At 34.4% G+C, this 13,584-nt stretch overlaps 1 long non-coding RNA gene across 2 annotated transcripts; it reads left to right on the top strand.

The window, feature by feature from the left end:
* The first annotated feature begins 8,304 nt into the window (after positions 1-8,304).
* On the top strand, positions 8,305-12,941 carry LOC147404816 (uncharacterized). 2 transcript variants are annotated; one of them, XR_015177959.1, is made up of 4 exons: positions 8,305-8,380; positions 8,504-8,656; positions 10,546-12,084; positions 12,422-12,941. It is a non-coding gene; the product is annotated as an uncharacterized LOC147404816 (long non-coding RNA). The 2 variants fall into 2 exon arrangements; XR_015177958.1 differs by having other exon boundaries at positions 10,546-12,941.
* The last annotated feature ends 643 nt before the right edge of the window (positions 12,942-13,584 follow it).

Below are 13,584 nucleotides of genomic sequence, written 5' to 3' on the forward strand. Positions count from 1 at the left end.
TATGCTCGCAAAGAAGATTATGAGAATGGGTTACTACTGGATGACCATGGAGAGTGACGGGTACCAACATGTTCGAAAGTGTCAATTGTGTCAAATCTATGCCAATAAGATCAATGCACCACCTTCAGAGTTACACAACATGACCTCTCCTTCACCCTTCTCACTCTGGGGTATGGATGTCATCGGACAGATCAATCCTCAAGCTTCCAATGGGCATCGCTTCATCTTGGTTGCCAGCGACTACTTTACAAAATGGGTAGAAGCAGCATCTTATGCCAATGTTACAAGGGGCAATGTCTTGAAGTTTGTAAAGAACAGCATCATATGTTGGTACGGCCTCCTAAGTGGGATAGTAACTGATAACGCCAAGAATCTCAAGAACAAAGACATGTCCAAGATGTGGAAGGATTTTCAGATCACCCATCACAACTCAGTCATTTATACACCAAAGATGAATGGAACAGTCAAAGCCGTTAACAAAAATATCAAAAAGATTATCGAGAAAATGACTGTCTCTTATAAGGATTGGCACGAGATGTTACCATTTGCTCTACACGCTTATCGAACGTCGATCCGAACTTCGACAAGGGCAACGCCTTATTTACTGGTCTGCGAAATGGAAGTAGTTTTGCCCGTTGAAGTTGAGATTCCCTCCCTTCGGATCTTAAAAGAAGTGGAATTAGATGAGGCAGAATGGGTCCAAGCTCGATTCGACTAGTTAAACTTAATAGAGGAGAAATGACTTTCAACAATCTATTATGGACAAACTTATCAACGGAGAATAGCATGAGCTTTTAACAAAAATGTTCGACCTAGAGAGTTCTCACCAGGAGACCTTGTCTTGAAGAAGATTTTGCCAATACAAGAAGATGCGAGAGGGAAGTTTCTTCCGAATTACGATGGGCCATTTGTTGTTAAAAAGGTACTGTCCGGGGGAGCACTGATTCTCATAGAAATGGATGGGGAGATTTTTCACAACCGATCAATGCCGACACCGTCAATAAGTATTATGCCTAAAAGTCATCATTTAAAATGAAGAGAGGCCATCTTTCTACTACCTGAACAATTATCTACCCTTAGTTAATCCTTTTTGAACCATCACATTCATTTCTTAACCTAGGACCGGGACAAGTCACCCAAAAAAAAAATCAATCAAGAGTCAAAACAAAAGTACCAAAGTATACTCCTGGCCCGCATGAGAATAAATTGTAAACGGCTAAAAGTACAAAAAAAATCAAAAAATCAAAAATCTCGAATACTTGATCTCTAGCTCGACCCAAATCTCCCGCTTAAATGAGTTTGTGAGACGTTGGGAGGAGACATAGATCATATTTTCAAAATAAAAATAGACAAACCCTGCGTCAATTCTATCCCTCAGTAAATCTAGATTCAACCTTTCTTATCCTTTCGCAACCATAGCCTAAGCCTACGTTTTATCCTATTTAAAGTTCTCTTAGATCGGGGAATGGTTCAAGGCAACTCAAGTACGGTAGAAGCATGTCATGAGAAATATTGTCAAGTGTAGTCGATCTTGCCACTCAAATCGGATTTCAAGTCGCCAAAGTCGTTGGAAGACCCGAGAGGGGAGACCAGATCAAATATTCAAAAAAAAAGAGCGACTCAAAGTGTAAAGTCTTTAATATCGAAGCTCAACTTGAGTCACTGCACCATAAAAATAGTCGGAGGAACTCGAGAAGAGAGTCTAGATTTGTTACTCAAGAAAGAGTGCCACTAGAAGAGTATAGTGTTCGATCTCGTAGCTCAACTTGAGTCACCAAGCCACGAGGGGCACAGAGAAATCAAGGAGGTATTCAAAGTGAAAATCTATAAAGTAAGCATAGACTGAAAGGGCATGGTGAAAACCCATTAGGGCACTGTGAGTAAAAAAATCAGTCTATGGCAATATCAAAACCACCGGCATGATGAAAATCCAAAAAGGGTGTCGATGTGCAAAAATATGGAAATCGGGTTTGGTGAAAATCGTAATTGGCGCCAGGGACAAAAATGAAAAAAAAAAAAAAACATAAAAAAAAACAACTCCTAGTCCGTAAGAGTATAAACTGTAAACGATAAAAATCTCGAAGTCCTCTTCCAACAGATGCAATTAAGTTAACTCAGTCAAAATTCTCAATCTCGGGGATGACTCTAAAGAGGCTAAGGATTAGTTGACATTTGTATCCTCGACATTTGGCAAAGGCACCATGATCGTTAACTTTTAGAGTTTTCAAACACAATCTGTCACAGATTATTCAACAAAGGAAATCTTTTAGAACCTAAAACAAAAAAAAATGCATCATCAAAATTACTATTTTTGGCCTATGACGAAGAATCTAGGACTTTTCTTAAAATCAAGAGTTTTCGAAAGCAGTAGATATATCTGAGGCCACTACGTTAAAAACCTGTTTCATTCATTTCAAATAGTAATACATCATTTTCATTAAAAGCAGGGTACAAGAAGGAATAACGAGCAAAAAGTCACTCAAGCATTTTCCTAGGAAGCATAGTAGGCATCAAGTCATCCTCTAAGGCTTTGATCTGAACAGCTTGATCAATAATGATTCTCTCCATATCTGAGGCATAATGACACACTAAATACTCAAATATCATATCATTATGCAAGTCTCTCTCAAGGATGGTCACGCTACGCTAAGCTCTCTTAAGATGATCCTATAACTTCCATGAAGGGGAAACTAAGTTCGAAATTCAAAACCAACGAGGGAAAAAAGAAAAAATATCTCAAAATTGCATTGCATGGTTTAAAACGTCGATCACTTTCAAAAAACATAAAAAAATCAATCCAAGATTTCAAACGAGCTCCGTGCCACGAAATTAAGGGTTTCAAAAAGGGTTAATCCTGTCAAACCCTGTGTTTGGGTAGCCACATCTTGCAAAATGCCTCAATCCATTCGACGTTCTTAATCATCATACAATAATTTATTTCGGATTCGTGCAAATAAATGGTCTAATTCATTCTTTGCAGTTCAAGCAACTCCTACAAAGAGGGGTAGCTGTAGACACCCCAATTTGCATGAACCCGTTAGGAGAATCTGATTTCCTTCAATTGATTCTGATTTAAAATTCAAGATTCTCGATGGACCCGCATTGCCACGTGGCATCATTTTAATGCATACATGCATACATGCATCATATCACATAATTTTGCATGCTCAACCTTGTCCCTAACCCAAGTTAATTCCATACCACCACTATGATCTAATCCGGATCCACAACCGTTCACCATTCACTGCTCCATCACCCATACCATAACCAAGGTCCATTTCCAAATCCAACCTAAGCCTAAGACAAAGCCTACCTTTTAATCCAAATTCAAGTCCATTCTTTTAGCCCACCCTTAAAGTCCATAGTCCATAACCCAAGTCCATCACCTAAGCCCAATACCAAGTCCATTCCAAGCCCATTCTCTCACACCCTTCAAAAGATGACACATGTTGATATCTCATAAGCCCTCAATAACCAATGCATTATCTAATTGGAGGGTCAACTCCCCCTTTGTGAAAATCCAAGAATGCCCTTCCTAATAAGGTTGTACAAATCAAAAAGGTTCTTGGGTCTTTGGTAATAATCCATAAAGTTGAGAGAATTTCGAATCATACCCTCCAAAGGTGAGAATGTCCATTTCAAATATATACTTCCATCATTATTTTATGAGTTATTTACAAATGAATCAAGGTCTACTTTTCACCTACCACTTCACCTTTACATATGTCATTCTCCTAGTCACCCTCCCAAAAGTACTTTTGTTCTTCCATTGGTCCATTTCAAAAGTACACTTCCACCCTTACTTTATGAGTTATTTACAAATGAACCAAGGTCTACTTTTTACCTACCACTCCACCTTTACACATGTCACTCCCTTATTCACCCTCCCAAAAGTACTTTTTGTTCTCTTACCTCCATTTACCAAAAAATCAAAGATCAAATAATGCTTTTAGGATTTCTTCATAAATGTCATCTTTACCCCCATACAAATGAAAAATCCAAAAAGAAATAACATAAACCTCATGTCCATTTTCTTCATTTTTAGAGTTGGACCACTTTATCCCCGAAAGTTCTCCAAAAACACTATAAATACCCTCATTTTCTATGAACAATGGATGCTCTCAAGCCCCCTTCTCTCAACTTAAAACTCTACCAAAATCTTTACTTATCTCTCATCTCTCAACCTTCAACTCTCTCAACCCTTAACTACATCCTTCAATTCTCAAGTTCATCTCTTAAGCTAAAGTTCATTCAAGACTTCCAAGGGGACAAGGTGGGATAATAGTTGTTTACTTTTTTTTTAACTTGCATTTTCTTCTTCTATTCCTCTCTTCTTCTTTTTAGAAACCTTTAGGATGTAATGGAGAACCTTCCTTTATCCCAAATAGATTGAACCTCAACCTTGGGCATGAAATGCTTGAGGCAGTTTAGTTGAAAGAATGGAGGTTGAAGCCCTTTTTAATCCATTCTCATATCATACATCATAATGTACACTATGCACACACATCACACATATTTGGCTATGATGAAGAAATGTGTAACTCTCTTGATGGGGTTAAAATACTAAATTTCTAGCTAAGCATGCATGCATTAAAGTTATAGATCTAAGAGAACTCCATTCATGGAATTTCTCTAAAATCCTAAACTAAGATTTCAACTCATGCAAATGTGTGTTGACTCCGTAGGATATCTTCTCTCATAAGATATTTCTTATGTCAACACCATCAAATCCTTTTTCAAAGAGGCACATACACACCATGTGCACCCACCCATTTCATGCATCCCATGTATTTTATTTATTATGCTAATATTTTTTCAAAAATGGTCAAATCTAAAGGTAACCACCTTAGGTGGAGAGAATGGGGTGCTTAACACCTTCCCCATTCTCTAACCGAATCCCCTTACCTAGATTTTAAGTAGATCATACCTTTTTCAAGAATGAGAGTCACTATAATGCCATAAAAAATAGTTTTCAAAAGAATCGATTCGGGTGCCCATTCACACCCATTTCTAAAAAAAGAATGGTGGTGACTCCAAACAACGTAGCATTGAGGTTCAAAGATGAACATTCTCATGTCTACAGATACGAATTAAAACTCGGGGTATTACATTATCCTCCTTTAATAAAATTTCATCTTCGAAATTAAAATCATACCTTAATCTCAGAATAGTTCTAGATACTTAGTTTACATTTCTATCTCTCATTCCCATGTGGCTTTTTCCATGTCGAAATGTCTTCACAGTACTGATTCAAATTGGATATTATCTAAAAAGTCTCATATATTTTTGAAAATGATACAAACACCCTTCTTTTTATAAGGAAAATTTCATTGATGAAGATGGTCGAAGTGACCAGCTACAAATGGACCAAACAACAATAGAACCTAAGAATTATCAAATACAACACAAGCCCCACTTTTATGCAAAATCTTCGATGAACACTCCTGTAAATTTCTACAGAGTATGCTTGGTCCAAGGTACTTGGAAAATGAACCAAGTACCCTTGACCAAACATATCTTTTAGAAATCAAGTTACTGATGACAAATCATCTCTGGACATAGAATTTATCAACTTAGGATAAAATCAGACACTTTTTAAAAATTCTCATTTTTTGAACAATGACCAGAATGCCTTGGTCAGGCTTGCTTCCATTTATCGACCAAAATGTTATGAAATACATGAAATGATCAATTTTAGCTAAAATCTAGCAAACAAATTTATAAGGTTAAAAATCCTTAGAAAATATTCTCATATTAAAATTTTTCATATGAATATATAGGTGACTATATCTTTGATGTGTTGTTTTTAAAAATTCATATGAAATGTTACAGTAGAAAATACTGAGGGTATTTTTGTAATTTAAGTAGTTTCATAGGGGTATTTTTGTAATTTCAATATGTAAATTACTATATTTTTTGAGTAGGTAGTTCATAAATTCATACCAAGTTATAACAGAAGTTATTTGAGTATTTTTGTGATTCGAATAGTGTCTTTGATGAGGGGAACTTTTTAATTTCAATATGCAAATTACTATATATGTGTTTGGGGCATTGTCGTAAATTTAGAGCTTATATTGCCACACCAATTTTAACTATTTCCACGCAAATTAATTAAATTATATGCGCCATACTAAAAAAGGAATGTGCACACCATTTATTGAAAAAATAAATATATGCACCATTTTTTGTACTGCACACCAATGCTTTAGGACAAAACAATGAAAAAACTTTATGAGTGAAACATTCAATGAAATAGAGATTCCTTCGTATCCATTTTTTTCTTACACAATTCATATTGTTCATTGAAGATTTGAAATTCATGTGGCGATTGTAAAAGTTGGTGTGGCAATAGAACATCTCTAAATTTATATCTATATAATAAAATAGGACGGTTGTCCCTTCACTTTAGCTCAATCTTTGTCCCGCATAAAAAAGGGTTAGGATTTAATCTAGTCATGAAGCTCGAAGATAACTTTCAATTTTATTTCCTTTTCTTTTCTCTACCTTTCCAAGAATACTCCTCCAACTTTATTATCTTTCCTCTCCTAGCCCCTTTTGCAAGAATACCCTTTTAACTTTTTATATTGTCTTTCCTCTACCAATTTTACTCCCTTAACCCCAAAAAGGATGCCCATGCTTACAAACTCTAGTATATGTTAAGGTAGCAAACACTGAGGATATTTTTATAAATGAAATAGTTTATCTGATGAGGTTAAATAAATTAAAATTTATTTATATCTTATTTTAATAAGAAATCACTTAACGGAATAAATTTGTAGGAGATCTATTGGTGGCTACCAAGCATCTATAAAGTTTCCACCGGAAAACATTTGCATTACAAACCATTTGCAAATGCTAATGACTTGTAGCATACCAAGCAGGGCTAAGAGTTTTAAAATGTGGGGTTTTACCCTGGTTGGTCCAGGTAAATCTTATTTTAGCCAATTGGCTTCACAACCCAGGATTGCACATGAGGCGTGATCCTAGGATAAAAATAATACAAAATATGGTTCTTGTCATTGTATATTTTGTTTCTTGTCAAGAAAATTTAAAAGATAAACTTACTATTTTTTAATATTTATTATGGGTAGAATATTTTGAATGCATTAATGATTTTATAGCTCAAAAGTATATTTAGCGTAGATTTCGATCAACAAGACTCTATTTTCTCTCATTACAATAGTATATCACACAAGTCAATGGTAGTTGTAGACACATGCACATAGATTTCACTCAAGAAATCTCTTCTTCTATATGGGGTTTGGAGTCACCATCATTCTTAAAAGTAAGGTGTGAATGATCACATATAATTCAATTTTGTAAAATCGTCATTTCTTTGAAAATGACTCCTTGACTAATCTTAACCAAGAGATTTAATTAAAGAGGTTTGGTTGAAGGACAAGGGGAAGGTGTTAGACACCCCATGCTACCTACCAAGGTATTGATCATATAGAAGGACTTAGACTATTTTTTGAAAGTGTTTTGGTTAGTAAGGTGTTGATACATGGATGTATATATGCATAAATATTTACGTGGTAGGTTTTTGGTGATGCATGTTAAATTCCTGATAGTTTGGATTTTATGTTTGCTTAGAGTTGGGGAACACTAATCCTTATGGGTAGAACCCTTGAAGAGTCTAGAATATATAGTGATGATGAATGCTTACGAGAATGTGCTCAAGGATGAGCTTTAACTTTTGTTCGTAAGGTTCCTAGAGATATTCCATTGGTTGTGAATACTATTTAAAATCATTACCTAGTTTATACATAAACTACATGAATGCATGTATGTATGCTAGTTGTTCTTTAAGGAACATATTATGGACTTACAGATGTAGAGGATCACCTCATGATGAGGGGGGTGTACTCCCTAACCTTATTTTTCCAATAATGAAATTTAAACTAATTGGATGGTGCTTGTATGCTTTTAACTATATGAAGTGTCCATGAATGTACTCACAAGGGACTTATGAGGAAGTTAAAGGTAAGGGGATCACCTCTTACAGTGTATGCTCCCTCTATAGATTAAGTTAAATTGACTCTGAGATAAAGAAATGAGTTATCTTGCAGAATGGTGTTAGAGGTTTGATGCTGGATTTGTACCATTTTGAAAATGACATCTGGTTGTGTCACTCCTTCGGTGACAAATGTTACAACTTCACAGCACTTGTAAGTATTTATGTTTAGATTGCTTTAACTATACACATTATTATCAACTAAACAATTTTCAATCTAATCAATCTATTTTATTAAACTAGCAACCAGCTATTAATGTGCTGAAAGAGATCCAAGTATTTCTTAATACAATCACCCAAATCCTTCTATCTATATCGGATTCTAGTTTGAACAACCGGATTAAGGTTACAGAGCTGCATAAATGGGTAAGAACAATTGGATCTCGACCTGATCTCTTCTTTTATTTAGAAGTTTGATCATGAATTATGTCTCTAGTAATCATCCATTTACATGGACTCGAGTTTGATTTTTTCTATAAATCTGAGCAGGGAGGATCAAGGTTTGCGATCTGTTGAAACAATTGAACGATTTTTGGCTGTAGCACTCGGATTTCTCTATTAATATTGGGTTCAGACAAGTTTGGAGCATCTCATTGAATTGTGGGGGCATCTCATAAGCAATCTAGGCTAAAAAGTCAATCTGTGAGTAATAATTATTAGTGTTGTTGATTCTCTTCATAGACTACAATCGTTCAAATTTTAATGATAATTTCGCAAAAGCGAAAAAGAAAAATGATTTTGAGAGAAGTTTACGGGAAGAAGAAGTACTTGCCATTTGATCTTCGAGAGACGCCTTACTAAACACTAAGTAATCATCTTATTTTAGGTATAATTTCTAATTGGGATCTTATTACTTTTGTTATAAAATTATTTTAATTGGTTTAGATTTTTATTTTTGAGATCCTGATTTTTACTTCAAGATGCTTAGTTACATTAATCTATGGATCTCATACAAGTCAATCCGCTTAATTTATATTTCTGACTTAGGTTCTTATGGACTAATCACATTCAGCAATTATAGGATTCTTTGTTTTTTAATTTCAAATTCTTATATGTTTAGGTGTTAAAGCAAGTAATTATGTGTTTCCCACGTGCACTGATGAATAGTTTACATGGTTTCTTTCTATATTGTTTGATTCTCATCTGGGAAGTAACTACAATATTTGATTTGTGAAGTTTGGAGTTTGGTGTCCTAACAACTACATATTATATATATTATAGCAAAAATTATTTTGAGTCCTCTATAAGGACTTGGGACCAACAATGTAGTGTATAGGAAAACATTATACAAGTAGGCTTGTAGTCTGAAATTCACTCATTGGAAAAATTCTAACCATTTTGTGATGACATTCAATCTTTAATCAGTAGTATTCAGGAAAAAAATGATTTTAGATGGTCCAAAATCAACGTGGATGGTTCATTGAATCATTGTTAGGGTCTTAATTTTGTGCACCCTAATTGGTACAATATTTTACACCATGAGAAATTCACTTTCCTTTTAAAAATGTAGCACTTTTGCTTTGTTACCTTAGGTACCCTCTAAAAACAAACAAAAAGAAAAAAAAACAAAACAAAAAATCCATACCTTATGTCTTCTAGTAAACACCAATTACCTCACTCTTATTACTGCTTTGTCAAACTAAGTTGAAAACCCCCAGACCCTAGTTGAGTTCCTAGCCTTCTATCTCTTCAAACCCCTAAAAACCAGCAACTAGTCTATTTGCATGGGTTGTAGGGTTGTTTGGGGACTACCTTACACCAGTAGTTGTGTATATGAAGGTTAATAATAACAACATAAGGGGTTCAGAAGTTAAAGTTTTGTTGTTAAAGTCTATAGTAGCAAACTATTCTAACAGGGTATCATTTTCCCCACTTCTGAATACTTCTGATACTTCATTAAATGCATGTTTTACAAAAAATAAGTGGTCTTTTGTTGTGTATTATTACGATAAAGATCTATGTGATTTAAATATAACACTTTTGTTAACTGAGGGATATGTTTAGGACTGTTTTGGAAATTTTGGCCCTTTTTTTTTTGGATTTTAATGGCTTTTTAATAATAAAAAAATTTATTCTAGCATGCTTGTTGATATCAATGAATCTTATTGTGAAGGTGAACCCTGTATATTTCGACTATTTATTCTTGTGTTATGTATGTGAAGAACTTAGATGATAGTATTGATGACAATATATGTTGTTGCCATTACTATTCCACTGGAATATCTTGTTTGACATGCTACTGTCTTGAAATACCCAAAAAATTCGTGTTATTGCATTGCTTATTTTACTTCTGCTTCTGCCTTCTTACCAAATAATGCTGGTTCTGTTTTATAATTTATCGTAATCTCCATTGCCATTCTTTCTTATTCTTCATTGAATATTCTTAGTGTTTATTTAACCATTTTATTGTAAATTGAAAATTGTTTCATATATGAGTCACTTTCTTCGCTTATGCCAAGCAATTGTTGGCATGCTTTAATGTATCACTTCAAGTAAAAGTAGTAATGTTTTTCACCAAAATATTTATCTAGGCATAATTTTCTCAAATGAGGCTAGTTGCAATAGCTCCTTCTGCTCCTCGTATGCCAATGTATCCCGCTGGTGGTCCAGGTCTTGGACAACAAATATTTTATGGTCAAGGCCCGCCTGCTATATTCCCTCCTCATGTAAAACCCCATGTTTAAACTAGTTATGTTTCTGATATTTTGTGCAATTTTTGTTGTAGGGCCTTACGTTGGACATTTATCTACATGGAAACGGTATTTATTTTCCTAAAGCAATGATAATACTCCAAATTTTGGTATCTTAGTAAACAGAAAACATGTATTTAAACAATAGTAAATGATATTTTGTAGAATTTCATTTGTTTTTAATGTTTGTGTTTTCCTAGAAAGACCTTTAACTCTTTATTTGTAGATTTTTCTTGAAGCATCTATTGCAATGTAAATAAGAAATAATTTTTTTAAACACATGTTTTTATGAATTATTGTTGGATTTCTTGTCACACTTTCTTCAAATTGGATTTACAAAAAATTGGCTGCTACATTTAGTACTGTTTCAGAATTGTATTAGGCATTTGTTTCACTGTATTGTTAACATATACAATGTTTATTAACCTTTACATGGTGGTAATGATCCCGTTTTTGTTAATTTAAAATTTGCCAGCCCGGGTTTGGGTATCAGCAACAACTTGTTCCTGGAATGAGGCCTGGTGTGCCAATGCCAAACTTCTTTATGCCAATAGGCCAATAACATAGTCAACGTCAGGGGGGTAGACGTCCTAGAGCTGGGCTAGTACAACACACCCAGCAACCCATGCCCATAATTCCACCGTAGATATGTGTAATTTGACCAAAAAAATTGAGTAATTCTATTGCCACACCAACTTTTGCTAATGCCACCCCAATTCATATGTAAATCACTAAAGATTTATCACATATCTTGGGGTGGAATTAGAAAAAGTTAGTGTGGCTTCATATGATTTTGTGGGAGAAGCAATTTGAGTATTGCTTTAATATATATAATATTTACTATTAAATCCTTTTCAATTGTGGTATGCATCATGCATACGAGGAAGAAATTTTTTTGCTGACATTATGGGGAAAAATATTATCTGGTGTGCTTGCAACTACTACTATTTATTGCCCTTGAATTGACTCTTAGACGTAGCCTCCGCCCCGACCACCCCCCCCCCCCCCCCCCCCCCCCTTCCCCCTTCTCCAGTTCCTTTGTTTGTAATGAAGGTCTTTCTTAATTTGTTAAGGAACATCTTTCAACTCTTATTTTTCATATTATTAAAATCTCATTAAATCGTAGCTTGAAAAGTGCTCATGGGTCAGTGGCTGTCACAAAATATACGAGACTGACATTGTTCTGTTTAGTTCTACTAATTTTTATGTATTATCATCATACTTGAAGTGAAGTTATTCAAATTTTTATTTTATGATTCTTGCAACATTCCTCTTGATCCATGGTTTATGGAAGGAAACTTGCCACCAACTCCTTACAATGTGGTCAAGGACCAAGAGTATTGTGGAGAGATTAGAGTTGGCCTCCCATTCACTCCTGAAGTATTTGTCTTGATGCCCTTTAATCTATTTATATGCATTTTCATAACTATTATACAGTAAACAACCTTCTCCATTAGTCACAAAACCCAAATGGGAAGAGAAATAAGTGAAAGAAAAAACACAACTTAAGTTCAAGCCCCATCTATCCCTATGTGACTCAAACACTACAGGATGGGCATAATACGTGACTCAAGCACTATAGTTCTGTGCGCATTCTACGTCAGTTGAGTGTGTTTGAGTTTAGTATTATTCTTTTTAATTAACTGCACGACATGCTTTGTCTATATTCTATCTTCTGTATGATCATTAATTTTTTCTTCTGCTTATTGTTTTGTAGCTCCGGCATTGAAATCAGAAAAATATCACACTTCTGTTAATGAACCTTTGATATTGATGGTATGGAGTGATATCTTAGTAATCATGTTTTGTGTTTATGAGGCATAGGAGAATGTGGGACTCTCTTTAACTGTTTGATGGTATTAGTGGTTTATATATGGTGATTGATTCCACGTGGCATGATCTTTGTACTTGAAATTTTGAGCATACATCACATAAGAAACTTTTGAAACGACGGTGAAGTCTTCAACTATCTAAAAATCATACCAATAAGGAGTATCTGATTTAGGAAATAGTGACAACGAAGGGGAAATCCAAACCTTGAAGAAAATAAGATGACATGATAAAGCAGAGAGAGCCAGAAGAGATGAAAGGCATCATGACCATTTGCTTCTGATTGTGTTTTATTTCTAAGCAATTATGTGACTCAATTTCATTTGTTAGTGTCTAATTGCTTATATTAGAGTTTGTTTTGTAATGAAATTTCAATATATAATATGAATTTTGAGTTGTTTAGCTTAGTTTGGAGTTTGTTTTATGATTTGTCTTTTATTTTTTATTTTTCTGATTTTTTTTAATTATTATTTCATTTATTGTGATTGGTGAATTAGAGAACAATGCTATTGCTTGTTAAACCTCCAAATTCGATGGCCATACTTTATCGATTTTTTTTTTTGAAGCTCATTCTCCAATAATTTGATAGTCAGGGCCGTTAAAAAAAATTTACAAGAAAATATTTAACGGGCATATTTGACAGGAGGTTCCGTCAAATTTCTCAAAATTTGACAGGTTAAGACTGTCAAATATGGGCTTTTTTCACTTAGTGAATCCATCATTTTCATTTTTGTCTTGATCCCTTTGTAAAACAAAAGCTTAGATTTTTCTATCCAAATTCCATCAATGTCTATTTTCCAATAAATCTTCTATCTTTCCTTGAGGATTGAAGTTGAAGTAGAAGTAGATATAATCTTAACGTTAAAGATGAGAGTACAAAATTTTATCCAAGAGGTTAGAGATGACAGGTATGGGAAGAAAGGATTCTTTTGCCAAAGGTAGAAGATTGGGTCATGTTCTACAAGTCACTCAAAGAAAACCCGAATCAAATAGCATATCATCTATTTGAAATCGCGAGGTATCTTAACAATTATAAAAATGTGGAAGGGT

Source organism: Akebia trifoliata, chromosome 4 (genome assembly GCF_017979445.1).
Source record: "Akebia trifoliata isolate Shusen 1 chromosome 4, ASM1797944v1, whole genome shotgun sequence".
Lineage (NCBI taxonomy): Eukaryota > Viridiplantae > Streptophyta > Magnoliopsida > Ranunculales > Lardizabalaceae > Akebia > Akebia trifoliata.